This window comes from Lepidochelys olivacea (genome assembly GCF_965140295.1).
Source record: "Lepidochelys olivacea isolate rLepOli2 genome assembly, chromosome: 5".
NCBI classification, from domain to species: Eukaryota; Metazoa; Chordata; order Testudines; family Cheloniidae; genus Lepidochelys; species Lepidochelys olivacea.
Window position 1 is genome coordinate 92,705,469 of NC_140415.1, and position 13,127 is coordinate 92,718,595.

General features: G+C 46.2%; 1 protein-coding gene across 3 annotated transcripts in view; it reads left to right on the top strand.

The window, feature by feature from the left end:
• The first annotated feature begins 3,676 nt into the window (after positions 1-3,676).
• Positions 3,677-13,127, top strand: part of GKAP1 (G kinase anchoring protein 1) — a 41,711-nt gene continuing 32,260 nt past the window's right edge. Inside the window, exon 1 of one of the 3 annotated variants that reach the window (XM_084628639.1) lies at positions 3,677-3,761. The gene's annotated coding sequence lies outside the window, so the exon portion shown is untranslated. The other 2 variants (XM_084628637.1, XM_084628638.1) reach the window with 2 other exon arrangements.

The window sequence follows — 13,127 nt, forward strand, 5'->3', positions numbered from 1 at the left end:
GAGGTGCATTATGGACAGCTATCCCAGCATGCAAGTGACTGCAACGTGCTTTTCAAATGGAGGGTGGGTGGAGTGTGACAGGGAGTATGTTGTGTGTATGTGCGAGGAGAGAGAGTTGTTTTTGGGGGACTGAGAACATGTCAGCATGCTGTCTTGTAAGTTCAGACAGTAGCAGACCCTCCTCCCCCCACCCACCTCCCTCTCTCACACACAAAACAACCATTACTGTGAAATGCTGTCTTGGAGCAGATAAGCAGCTGGCTGTCAGAAACGTAGCTTTCAAAGGGCGTATCCGCATTCCTGCAGCGATTCAAAAACAATGACAAGAGTGGCCACTTGACTTAAGGGGATGAGTTTCCAGAGGCCGATCAGAGTGCAGTAATGCAACACCTCGTTCACACTGATGCCCAGGAATTTCAGCCAAGATGCAGCAAGTGTTAATCTTCTCGCTGAGGTGGAGTACCAGGAGCGCTCTAGCCATAGAGTCTTGCCAGTGTGGACGGGTAGTGAGCTAGGGTGCCCAGGGCTCCTTTAATGCGCTCTAACTCGCAAGTGTAGCCAAGCCCTAAGGAATGTAGGGTGTGACAGGCTCTTCCAAGGAAGAATGATTTTTGTGGTCCAAAGCACTTCAGTGGGTTGGATAGCAGATCAGTTCCTAGCTTTGTCAGAAATTTGTGTGTGACCTTAAGCAGATTACACTCTCTCTGTGCACTGGTTCCTCATCTGTAAAATAATATGCTCTCTTACTTACCCCTTGCCTAACTTGTCTCTTCTGAATTTAAACTTTTTGGGGTAGGGATTGTCCTTACTTTGTAGTGGTGCTACACCTAGTACAATACGGCCACTAATGTCATAACAATAACACAGGTTTCAGAGTAACAGCCGTGTTAGTCTGTATTCGCAAAAAGAAAAGGAGGACTTGTGGCACCTTAGAGACTAACCAATTTATTTGAGCATAAGCTTTCATGAGCTACAGCTCACTTCATCGGATGCATACTGTGGAAACTGCAGAAGACATTATATACACACAGAGACCATGAAACAATACCTCCTCCCACCCCACTCTCCTGCTGGTAATAGCTTATCTAAAGTGATCACTCTCCTTACAATGTGTATGATAATCAAGTTGGGCCACTTCCAGCACAAATCCAGGTTTTCTCACCCTCCGCCCCCCCCCCTCCCACAAACTCACTCTCCTGCTGGTAATAGTCCATCCAAAGTGACCACTCTCCTTACAATGTGTATGATAATCAAGGTGGGCCATTTCCAGCTCAAATCCAAGTTTTCTCACCCCACCCCCTTTTTCCAAAAACCACACACACAAACTCACTCTCCTGCTGGTAATAGCTTATCCAAAGTGACCACTCTCCTTACAATGTGTATGAAACTCAAGGTGGGCCATTTCCAGAACAAATCCAGGTTTTCTCACCACCCCCTCACCCCACTCTGAACGCTAGGGTACAGATGTGGGGACCTGCATGAAAAACCTCCTAAGCTCATCTTTACCAGCTTAGGTCAAAACTTCCCCAAGGTACAAAATATTCCACCGAGAAACAAAGGTTCTCTGTCTGTCTATATGCTGTTTCTGCTGGGGATAGACCAGGAATGGAGTCTTAGAACTTTTAGTAAGTAATCTAGCTAGGTATGTGTTAGATTATGATTTCTTTAAATGGCTGAGAAAAGAATTGTGCTGAATAGAATAACTATTTCTGTCTGTGTATCTTTTTTGTAACTTAAGTTTTTGCCTAGAGGGATTCTCTATGTTTTGAATCTAATTACCCTGGAAGGTACCTACCATCCTGATTTTACAGAGGTGATTTCTTTATTTCTATTTACTTCTATTTCTATTAAAAGTCTTCTTGTAAGAAAACTGAATGCTTTTTCATTGTTCTCAGATCCAAGGGTTTGGGTCTGTGGTCACCTATGCAAATTGGTGAGGCTTTTTATCCAACATTTCCCAGGAAAGGGGGGGTGCAAGTGTTGGGAGGATTGTTCATTGTTCTTAAGATGCAAGGGACTGGGTCTGTAGTCACCTAGGCAAATTGGTGAGGCTTTTTACCAAACCTTGTCCAAGAAGTGGGGTGCAAGGTTTTGGGAAGTATTTTGGGGGGAAAGACGTTTCCAAACAGCTCTTCCCCAGTAACCAGTATTAGTTTGGTGGTGGTAGCGGCCAATCCAAGGACAAAGGGTGGAATATTTTGTACCTTGGGGAAGTTTTGACCTAAGGTGGTAAAGATAAGTTTAGGAGGTTTTTCATGCAGATCCCCTAGCGTTCAGAGTGGGGTGAGGGGGGGGGTGAGAAAACCTGGATTTGTGCTGGAAATGGCCCACCTTGATTTTCATACACATTGTAAGGAGAGTGGTCACTTTGGATAAGCTATTACCAGCAGGAGAGTGAGTTTGTGTGTGTGGTTTTTGGAAAAAGGGGGGGTGGTGAGAAAACCTGGATTTGAGCTGGAAATGGCCCACCTTGATTATCATACACATTGTAAGGAGAGTGATCACTTTGGATAAGCTATTACCAGCAGGAGAGTGAGTTTGTGTGTGTGGTTTTTGGAAAAAGGGGGGGGGGTGAGAAAACCTGGATTTGAGCTGGAAATGGCCCACCTTGATTATCATGCACATTGTAAAGAGAGTGGTCACTTTGGATGGACTATTACCAGCAGGAGAGTGAGTTTGTGGGGGGGGGCGGAGGGTGAGAAAACCTGGATTTGTGCTGGAAATGGCCCAACTTGATTATCATACACATTGTAAGGAGAGTGATCACTTTAGATAAGCTATTACCAGCAGGAGAGTGGGGTGGGAGGAGGTATTGTTTCATGGTCTCTGTGTGTATATAATGTCTTCTGCAGTTTCCACAGTATGCATCCGATGAAGTGAGCTGTAGCTCAGGAAAGCTTATGCTCAAATAAATTGGTTAGTCTCTAAGGTGCCACAAGTACTCCTTTTCTTATAACAATAACACAGACAACACAATGATCTGAAGTAACAGCTATAAATTGAGTAAACAAAAATTAAAACGGGAAACAAGGGCAAAAAAACCTAACAGGACCCAGCTCAACTATAGGGCCTGTGCTTTCAGTCGGGGATAAGAATCGCTTGTAGATCATCCTCCCTGCAACTTGAACAATGTATTAGTTTAAGCCGCAACTGGGGCGACTCTCTTCCCCCGCCCCAGCAGAGGCCGAGCTGGGAAACCATCCCTGGTTTCACAGCAAGGCTGTGGCTAGCGATGCAGGATTCTGCAAGAGCAGGCCTGAAGTGAAGGCAAACTGCGCCCCCGTCCTGCTGACGGCGCTGCTGCGCAGGGCGCTGACAGACACTGCAGAGCTGGCCCTCGCCACCAAGCCTGGCTGCTGCGGCCCAGCACCAGCCCCCTCCCTGACAGCAGAGCTGGGTGGGAAGCGGGGAGAGGTCGGTCCCATGGCGCGGCCTGGCTTCCCTTTCCCCCGAAGCCCCCTGCCGCCATCTTCCTTTATCGGGGAGGGGGGAAGTGGCACGTGCCTCAGCAGTGCCCCCCCCGTACACGAAGGGAAGTGGTGCTTCATCAGAGACGGGCTGCACACGCCCCTAGCTTTCGTCCCTCGCTACGACGTGTTCTCCAAGCCGCCTCTGCCCCGCGGTCGGCTCATTAGGCATTTTGAGCCAGCCTAGTATCCGTACCCGCCCTGGATGGCTGCCTTCCGCTCGCAACTGTGCGTCACACGTCCTTTTTATTGCGCACGCGCTGGTACCGCCACTCCAGCCAACCAGCGAACGAGGTAAATAAACAAACCCGCGAGCCAACAAGGCACCCCCTCCCTTCGCCACCGCGGCGCGAGCTTCTCCGCAACTGCCCGGCCCGGTCCCTCGAGACCCGTTGTAACCGCCTGTTAGCAGGCAGTAGTGACGCTGACAGCCCCTCCGCTGCTGGGGACAGAGCCGGAGCCTTCCCGCCCCGGAGAAGGAGTGAGTGCGGCGGCCACACAGTATGTCTCTCCGCGGGCCCCCGGGGCTCCTCAGGCTGCCCCATCGCGTCCCCGCCCCGCCCCCTGGCTCCGATTATTCCGCGCAGAAGATGAGTATCCCGCCGCTCCCTCGCAAGCCGCGGCCTCCCCCGAGGAGGAGGAGGAACGGGCGCGGCGGGACGCTGCCCCTGCCGGAGGGGGGCCTGTTAGGGGCGGAGGTGTTACCGGCGAAGAAGCCGTTTGCGTCCGCGGCACTCGCCGCTGCTCTCTCGCCAGGCCCGAGGGTGTGTCAGGCACGGGCCCCGCCGCGCGCCCTTTTGCGCCGCTCTGCTGCTGCCTCTCGAGTGGGGGCTGCGGTCTCCAGCTGCTCCGAGCGCTGAGGGCCGCTGCAGCCGGGAGAGCCCTGCTGGGTCACGTCGAGCCTGTTCCCCTCTGGGGCCAGCCAGCCCGCCCGCCCTTGCTTGAGACGTGCAGGGCTTTGTTCGCTCCGCAGCTAAACCCTGCCGGTGCTAGCGTGGGTGTCTTGGTAACTAACCATCCCGCATCCGCGTGGGGATCCCGTCGGCCTGCGCCTCGGGGTTCGGCCGCCGCTGGCCCTCCTGCTGCCTCTAGTTCCCCTCTCTTGGAAACAGTGACTTTGTCTAGCATTTGGCCTTTTTGATACACACAGCAGCTCGTTCTCCGCCCCCTGATCACTGCTTGGCCAAGCTCTGCCTGTTACCGCTGGGCCCCAGTATATGTAAAATAAGCCCCTGGTGTTCAGGGGTGTGTAACAGCTTTCAGGGTGTGTAACAGCTTTCAGAGTAGCAGCCGTGTTAGTCTGTATCCGCAAAAAGAAAAGGACTTGTGACACCTTAGAGACTAACAAACGTATTGGAGCATAAGCTTTCATGAGTCTCTAAGATGCCATAAGTACTCCTTTTCTTTTTCTGTGTAATAGAAACTTCTCCTGTTTGAGGTCCTTTCCCAAAGCTTGAGCCAAATCCCTTTTAGATGTGCTCTGGGACTGGGTCACTGCAGAAAAATACTTCTGACTTTTTTCTGTAAACAAATCTAACTCCCTTTTTAGAGAAGAATACAAGGAAAACTGCTAACATTTGAAGCTTGAGATTTTGTTTGGTCATAGCAGACAATGAGCACTAATACCTCTGCTTGGCTGGCAAAAATGTGCACTAGGGAGTACTGGGAGCGCTCTAGGTGTGGAGTCAGACTTGGATTTACAAGAGCTAGAACTCTTAAATGTTTATATGTATGAGTATGTTTTTGGTAAAGGAGTGGTGCATGGATGCATGGTATGTTGAGTGTGACCTTTCAAAATTTGTTTACCTAAACATCTGTAGCTTTAAAATTTAGCAAATTGATTTTCTTAATTTTGGGTTGAGTTTAAGTCTCAGTGACGTATCCCAAAACAAATCCTGGGTTAGGGAATACTTGTCTGGTGGTTGTAAAGTTTTGACTATTTAGGATATATATGACTACTTAGTGATCAGAATCCAGAACTAAGAAAAGCTTAACCAAATCCTACTTGTATTATATCATCCCTTGCCCAGCTACATCATTTGGTTCTCCTACCACCTTTTTGACCACTTGCATGGTATCTCCTGGCACTTTTTTCCGGTTTCAACCTAAAACCTTAGATGAGTTTAAACTTTTTAAGACTGAGGCTCCAATCCTGCAACAAGCTCTGCATAGGTGGATCTTTGAGCCAGACTCCTTTGGCTTTGGCACAGCTGTGTGTGGGTGCATGGGTCCACCTGCATGGAGCTCATCGCAGAATTGGGGCCTAAGACCTTATAGGTTTAATCTGTTTCAGCCGCTCTAAAGATTTAGAGTGGTTTAAGCTACTTAATGCAGATTTAAGGCCTATGTTAAAACTACAGAAAAGGGAGGATTTACAGGGAGAAGAGCACTGGTCAAGTGGCAGGAGGTGTTTTTCTTGACTGCACTCATAGTTATATGAATGCAGAGAAAAGGGAATGTGCATAAGGTCTCCAGTAATAAGACACATTGAACTTTGGCTGTTTGGTGCTTCTTAGTGCAGAGTTTACTAATGATGATGATCAATGCCTGTTAATCTTTGACTGGTATGTGTTAGAGAATTGGGGACTTTCCTTTTGAAAGGAAAACAAAACTGCCCTCCATATACACACACTGGAAACTAAATGTAAAAAAACTAAGTTAATGAACTGTTACAGTTGCACAAAGTACCTAAGACAGGAAATGTGAAAGTTAAGGTTTCAGAGTAACAGCCCTGTTAGTCTGTATTCGCAAAAAGAAAAGGAGGACTTGTGGCACCTTAGAGACTAACCAATTTATTAGAGCATAAGCTTTCGTGAGCTACAGCTCACTTCCTAGTTTCCACGATATGCATCTGAGGAAGTGAGCTGTAGCTCACGAAAGTTAAGGTTGTAACCGCCCTTTTGCACGTATGCATTTGAGCTTATCACACATGATCATAGCTGCTCATGTGTATTTCCAGTTGTAAAAACTGCTACGTTGTATGGCAGAAATAGTATGTCATTATGCTAAAAAATATTTTGAGAGCTTGGAAATGTGAGTTTGCATTATTTAACCCTGCAACCTTTAAAATAAACAAACCTACTTTTCAAAAGTGATAGTATTTTTGAGTGTCTTAATTTTTTTTTTTTGCTGCCCAGATATGACACCTTAATGGAACTTGACGTTAAGAAGCTGCTGTGCACTATATTAAAGTTAGGTCCATTTAAGGTATTTCAGGTAGAGCATCCAAAATCACTTGTTACTTTTTAGAAAATCTTGACCAAAATGGGTAGATTCAGTTTGGTTGGATCAAAAATAAGCAGTTTTTAAATGGCAGTTTCTGTTCTTGCATTCACATTGCTGTAAAAAGAAAATAAAACTTAAAAATATTTTAGGAGGGAATAAATAAGACTGACCACCAGGATCAAGTGCCTTACATTTATAATATACTTTTAGTAAATAAAACAATTCTAATGATGATGGTTACAAACTTACTGTCAGCCTACTGGATATACATTATACAACAATTTAAAAGGAGACTGCCATGGTATTTTTCATGAAGTTTTAAATGCTTTTTGCTCATAGCTCCTTGGATGTTTGACATTTCAATGTGTTGCCATAACGTTTTTGTCACAAGATGGATTGTTACAGTACTGTTGTTCAGGAGTTTTCAGATGCTGCTACTTTTAATGGAAAGTGTGTTCATACATAATGAAATCTACTGACTTTGCAAATGAATAAGAAGGGAAATGGGCTATATTTTGGATCCGCTAATATTGTCTCCTTGAAACAGATTGTAAATGTGGTGCTTTCCTATTGGCTACTGTGCTGACCTTTAGAAGTGTAAAAGTATTCTATTAACACTAGATCATATCCATGGCAATTTGAAGTATCCAGCATATATAGGCAGCCCTTTTCCACACTATGCTACCTCCTAATCTCTATTCAGGGACCCTTCTAATGCGACAGTGTAAAGGGCATAAATGCATTCTCTTCTGGAGCTAGGAACAATAGAAGAAGAATATGAGGGAGGGAAATGCTTCTATGAGAAATTTTTTCTATCCCAAAATAGACAGCGGCTTCTGTACTTACTTTTGATGTAAATAAGCACTTCACTCAGATACTGAATAGTTTTGAACTTTTGGAAAGGCAGTCTGAGTCAGGGTGATGCAGACGGCAGGGTGAAACAGATGGCTGATCCTCTGTGTGGACTCTGTTAGAGGTTAAGATGAGACCTAAAGTAACAAGTCATCCAAGTATAGGTAGACCTGTATGTTCTGCCATCTTAAGTCGGCTGCCATACCAATGTCTGACATTTTGAGAACACTCAAGTCCAGGGCAACAATCTGAAACTTGAGCTCTCTGATTAAGAAATTTAAATTTGAGATCCAAAATAGCCTCTGACTCTCTTGAGGAATCAAAAAGCATTTCTAATAGAAACCCTTTCCCCCTCATATTATTCTTCTGTTGTTCCCAGCCCCAGAAGAGAATGCATTTATGCCCTTCAAATAGTCTCATGAGAAGGATCCCTGAAGAGGGGTTGGGAGGCAGCCTAGTATGGAAAAGGATTGCATATCTATGTTGGATTTGGCACAAGGGAAAGTATTCCTAACAGAACATAGGTACCTAAATATATGCAGAACCATGTACGTACTGTCTGAGAACTCTGATCAGCAAATGATCTCTTATCTTGGTCTGTTGGGCCTTGAGACTTCAGCCATTTATGGTACTCCTTATGCTTGATTGAGGATGAAACCTCTGTGACACTGGGTAGCTCATCATTATGGTCTAAATATGGAAGAAATTATTTTTGTTAACAATACCTAAAAAGGTGCTCACTTGCCTCAAGTGATGGAATCATAGGAATATTATTCAGATGAGAATATTCCAGCCTCTTTCAGTGATCATCTCAGACATCTCCAATATTTGAGCACAGAGGTGTTTGATCTGTAGGGCGCAGTCCCGGGGGGGAGGGTGCATGGAGTAATGTTTGGGAAGGCACGGTTGGGGCCTGGACCAGCCCCCACAGGGGGCAGGGAGGGAGTGCTGCCCAGCTGCTGGTCCTGCGCCCAGGGCTTCGCGCATGGCTGTAGGCCTCCACTCCTGCCCCCAGGTGTGGCCCCAGCCTTGGCCCCCTTACACCATGTGCATCCCCGCCTCCCAGAGCTGCAGCCCTGCTCGGCCTGGCTCCATGGTGGAGCGCAGACAAGGGTAAGAAGGCAGTGTGAGGGGAAAAAAAATTGGGGACCACTGTTTTAGCTGATCAGATCAGTCCAATCCTCCAGGATCAAGACAAGTGATCTCTAAAACAGTGGCAGGCTGGATTTTTTCAAAAATCAGGGCATTCAGAGAGATTTCTTTTCCGCCAGTTGCAAAAGGTTCTTCAGAGCAGGAATAGATAGTGAACAGCAGATGTTCTTCTGGAGTGAAGAACCAGTGTTTTCTGTGCATTTTCCCCAGTTCCCTCTAATAGCAAGCATCCTTCCCCATGTTTCTAGAATTCTGTCACGAGCTGTGACAATATAGGGGCTTGTCTACACTTTTACATTTTATAGCGCTCTAACTTGCTGGCTCAAGAGTGTGAAAAATCACCCCCCTGAGCACAGCAAGTTTGAGCGCTTTAAAGTGTGAGTGTGGACAGGCTCTGAGAGCTGGGAGCTCTCTTCCAGTGCTCGCATGTGACACACTCACATTTCAAAGCGCTGCTGCGGGAGAGCTTTGAAGTTTCTAATGTAGACGTAGCCTTAAGAAATCCCCTGTGCTTCTCTCGTATATATAGTAGTGAAGGTATTTTTGTTGTGGACAAAAAACAAACAAACACAAAAAACCCCACCCTCTCCAACCACAGTTCCAGTGTCTTCAATCAAAAAGCACTTAGTTACGATTTCCTATAATGGTATTAACATGTTAGTCCTACTTTAGAAAAAGGTTTTATGAAAGATGTGAACATCTTTCCACTGAGTAAAACACCATACACATTCCTCCGAACTATATTTAATTCTCCCAGGACTGATTAAAGCCCCCTTTTTTTGACCCTCTGGGAGTCAGAACTTATTTCAATCTCTCTGAGAAGTTCACATTTCATATCTCCATTTTCTGGAGAAGGGTCAGTGAGCTTCAGGCTCTTGTAGCTGATCCTTCCTTTACAATCTTCCATAAAGAAAAAGTGATCTTTTTGTCCTCACCCTGAATCCTTTCCAAGGATGTTGATGGAGGATTACCTTAATTAGACAATCTACTGTTCTTTCCAAGACCTCACTTCCATATTAAGAGAGGTCAAGTTATACATCTTAAATGTTATGAGGGTATTACCTGTTTGCCAAAATAGATCAGTAGTATATCAAAACATCTAGGCTTTTAATTGCTTACCAAGAGAACCATAATGCCATCACTTCCCAAAGCCTGTCCAAACAGACCAGGCTCAATAAAGTGGAGTGTTAAAATTTAGCAAAAATGTGCTACCAAGACTTGAGGCCTATTCCATTAGGAGATAGATTCCCAAACTTTTTTTGCTGAACCTTCCCATTAAGAGATTCAAGTCCAGTGTGGAGCCCCCCCCCCCCCCCCCCCGCCCCTTCTAAGAAACACTATTTTTCCATAGTGCAGGAGGATTTTATCTTGGCTAATAACGTATTGCTTAAGATAGAAAGCACAATATGACTACCCTACTGCTGAATAACCTTGAACATAAAAGAATACTTGATGACCCACCTTTTTGTCTCAGTGAGTAGGATTAGCCTGTTTGCTAGTGCACAGTTTGTGCAGTTTCGGTCTGATTTCTGAGAGTTTCAACTGCAGATCAGTCTCTATGTTCAAGCAGCTTTTATACTTACTTTTTGATGCAAATAGGGAAAGAAAAACTCATTTCACTTAGATATGCAAAGTGAACAAGTATTTTGATGGCTGTTTAGGACAATTCATGGAATTCTTTTTGAATTAAGAGCCGGAACAGATCAAGAGGCATGACTTCAAAATCCTTTCTCAAAACAGAGTTAACAGCAGCATCAGTCAAATTCTCCTTTATAGTCATGATAATCTTGGCCTTTGCTATTAAGTGTTCTGAAAATGGCTTTTGAAGCAGACTTTGAATCAGGATTAGAATTCAAAATGACCCTGACTAATTGGATAATTGTTCTGAAGTCAATAAGATAAATTTAAATAAAGGTAAGTGCAAAATGCTATACTTAGGAAGGAAAAATCAAATGCACAACTACAAAATGGGGAATAACTGTTTAGGTGGTAGTACTGCTGGAAAGAATCTAGGGCAGGGGTTCTCACACTGGGGCTCGGGACCCCTCAGGGGGTTGTGAGGTTATTACATGGGGAGTCGCGAGCTGTCAGCCTCCACCCAAAGCCCCGCTTTGCCTCCAGCATTTATAAGGATGTTAAATATATAAAAAAGTGTTTTTAATTTATAAGGGGGGTTTAATTCAGAGGCTTGCTATGTGAAAGGTGTCACCAGTACAAAAGTTTGAGAACCACTGATCTAGGGGGTTATAGTGGATCACAAACTGAATGAATTAACGACATGGTCAGACAGCCTCCACTAGCGCAGCTGCCCAACAGGGAGGCTGTGGTATACGCCCCCTCCCGCCTCTTCTCCTTGAGGCTCTCATGGCCTGCTACAGGGGGGAGATGGGAGAGGGGGGCATGCACACAGGAGCTAGCAGCAGGTGGGGGAGTGAGGAGGGGAGGGGATCTCTGAGTAACTTTACACAAGTGAAAAAGCCTTCCAGAGACGTAGGCTAGTTTCCACTGGCAACGCTAAAGCGCTGCCGTGGCAGTGCTTTAATGTGGCTTGTGTGGTCGCGGTGCAGCGCTCTTAAAAAAACAAACAAACAACAACAAAAAAACACCCTACTGCTCCCAGCGCTCTAAAAAAACCACCTCCACGAGGGGCATAGCTGCCAGCGCTGGTGCACTGTCTACACTAGCACTTTACAGTGCTGAAACTTGCTGCACTTGGAGGTGTTTTTTCCCCACCCTTGAGTGAGAAAGTTGCAGGGCTGTAAATTGCCAGTTTAGACAAGTCCCTAGTAGCAGATCACTGAAACTGTTAAAGGGCCATTAAAGTGGTAATGAGGTCATATAACAGGTAGTTGCCAATGCCCAGGAAGCCTTTTGGCAACATTCAGCTGGCTTTCGTAGGAAAATGTGTTATTGGGGTTTAAAACAGTTTCCAAATGACCAGTCATTTATTCTCTGTATCCAGCAGAAGTATTTTTGACTAACTTCCTTCAAGGAGGAGCTGGCATAGCCAGTGAGTTTATTTCTTGATCTGATTGTTTTATTCAAATCCAGTTTAAGTAAACAAGTCTGGCAGGGAATTCTGTGTAAGAAAGGTTATTAAACTATTGCCTTAATGCAGGCTGTCAATGACAAACATTTTTTTAAAAGGAGAGATTAGGCTTCAGTTTGGTGCAGGTAGTCTGGCTTTTCATCTCTATACAGCAGGGGTGGCCAGCCTTTGGCTCCAGAGCCACACGCGGCTCTTCAGAAGTTAATATGCGGGTCCTTGTATAGGCACTGACTCCAGGGCTGGAGCTACAGGTGCCAACTTTCCAATGTGCTGGGGGGTGCTCACCGCTCAACCCCTGGCTCTGCCACAGGCCCTGCCCCCACTCCACCCCTTACTGCTCCCTCCCCCGAGCCTGCAGTGCCCTTGCTTCTCCCCATCCATCCCCCCCCCCCAGCCTCCTGCATGCTGCGAAACAGCGGATCGGGAGGTCTGGGGAGGGAGCGGGAGGCGCTGCTTGGCGGGGCTGCTGATAGGTGGGAGGCACTGGGAGCTAGGGGGGAGCTGATGGGGAACTGCTGACTTATTACTATTGCTCTTTGGCAATGTACATTGGTAAATTCTGGCTCCTTCTCAGGTTCAGGTTGGCCACCCCTGCTGTATAGTATATACCGAACTCCCTGCCACACAGAGGAGAATCCATCTGGCAATTGATCTATAGCTGTTGCTTATTCAGTTCCCTTAGGGAATGTTGTTAGTGCTTTAAGGTGAAAAGGAAGGAGGGTCGGGGGGGGGGCAGCAGCAGGATAGGGAGGTCAGTGGCGAGTCAGCTGCATGGCAGGTGGGGGTGGTCTCAGGGCAGGCTGGGAGGAGTTTGGTGAGGTAGGGTGAGGAGGCGAGCAGCAGGTGGGTGGAGGGGGAGACCTTGCGGGGTGTGTGTGAAGGGGCAAGCCGCAAGTTAGCGGAGGGCAGGGGTGGGACCTGGGGTGGAGTGTGGGTGGAAGAGGCAGGACAAGGAGCTAGCCTCCCCCCCCAGGAAAGTTTCACCCACCACCCATGGTCAACAATGTGATGCAGTTGCAAAAGGCTAATATCCTGGGAGTATATTAACAGGGGTGTCACATGTAACACAAGGAAGGTAATTGTCCTTCTCTACTCAGCACATGAGGCCTCAGCTGGAGTACTGTGTCCAGTTCTGGTTGCCACATTTTTGGAAAGACATGGACAAATTGGAGAGAGTCCAGAAAGACCGCAATAAAAATTATATAAATGTTAAAAAATCTGATGTGAGGAGAGGTTAAAAAATGGGCATATTTAGTCTTGAGAAAAGAAGACTTGATAAGTTTTAAAATAAAAGGGCGGTTATAAAGAGGACTGTGATCAGTTGTTCTCCACATCCACTGAAGATAGGTAGAACAAGAAGTAATGGCCTTAATCTGGAGCAA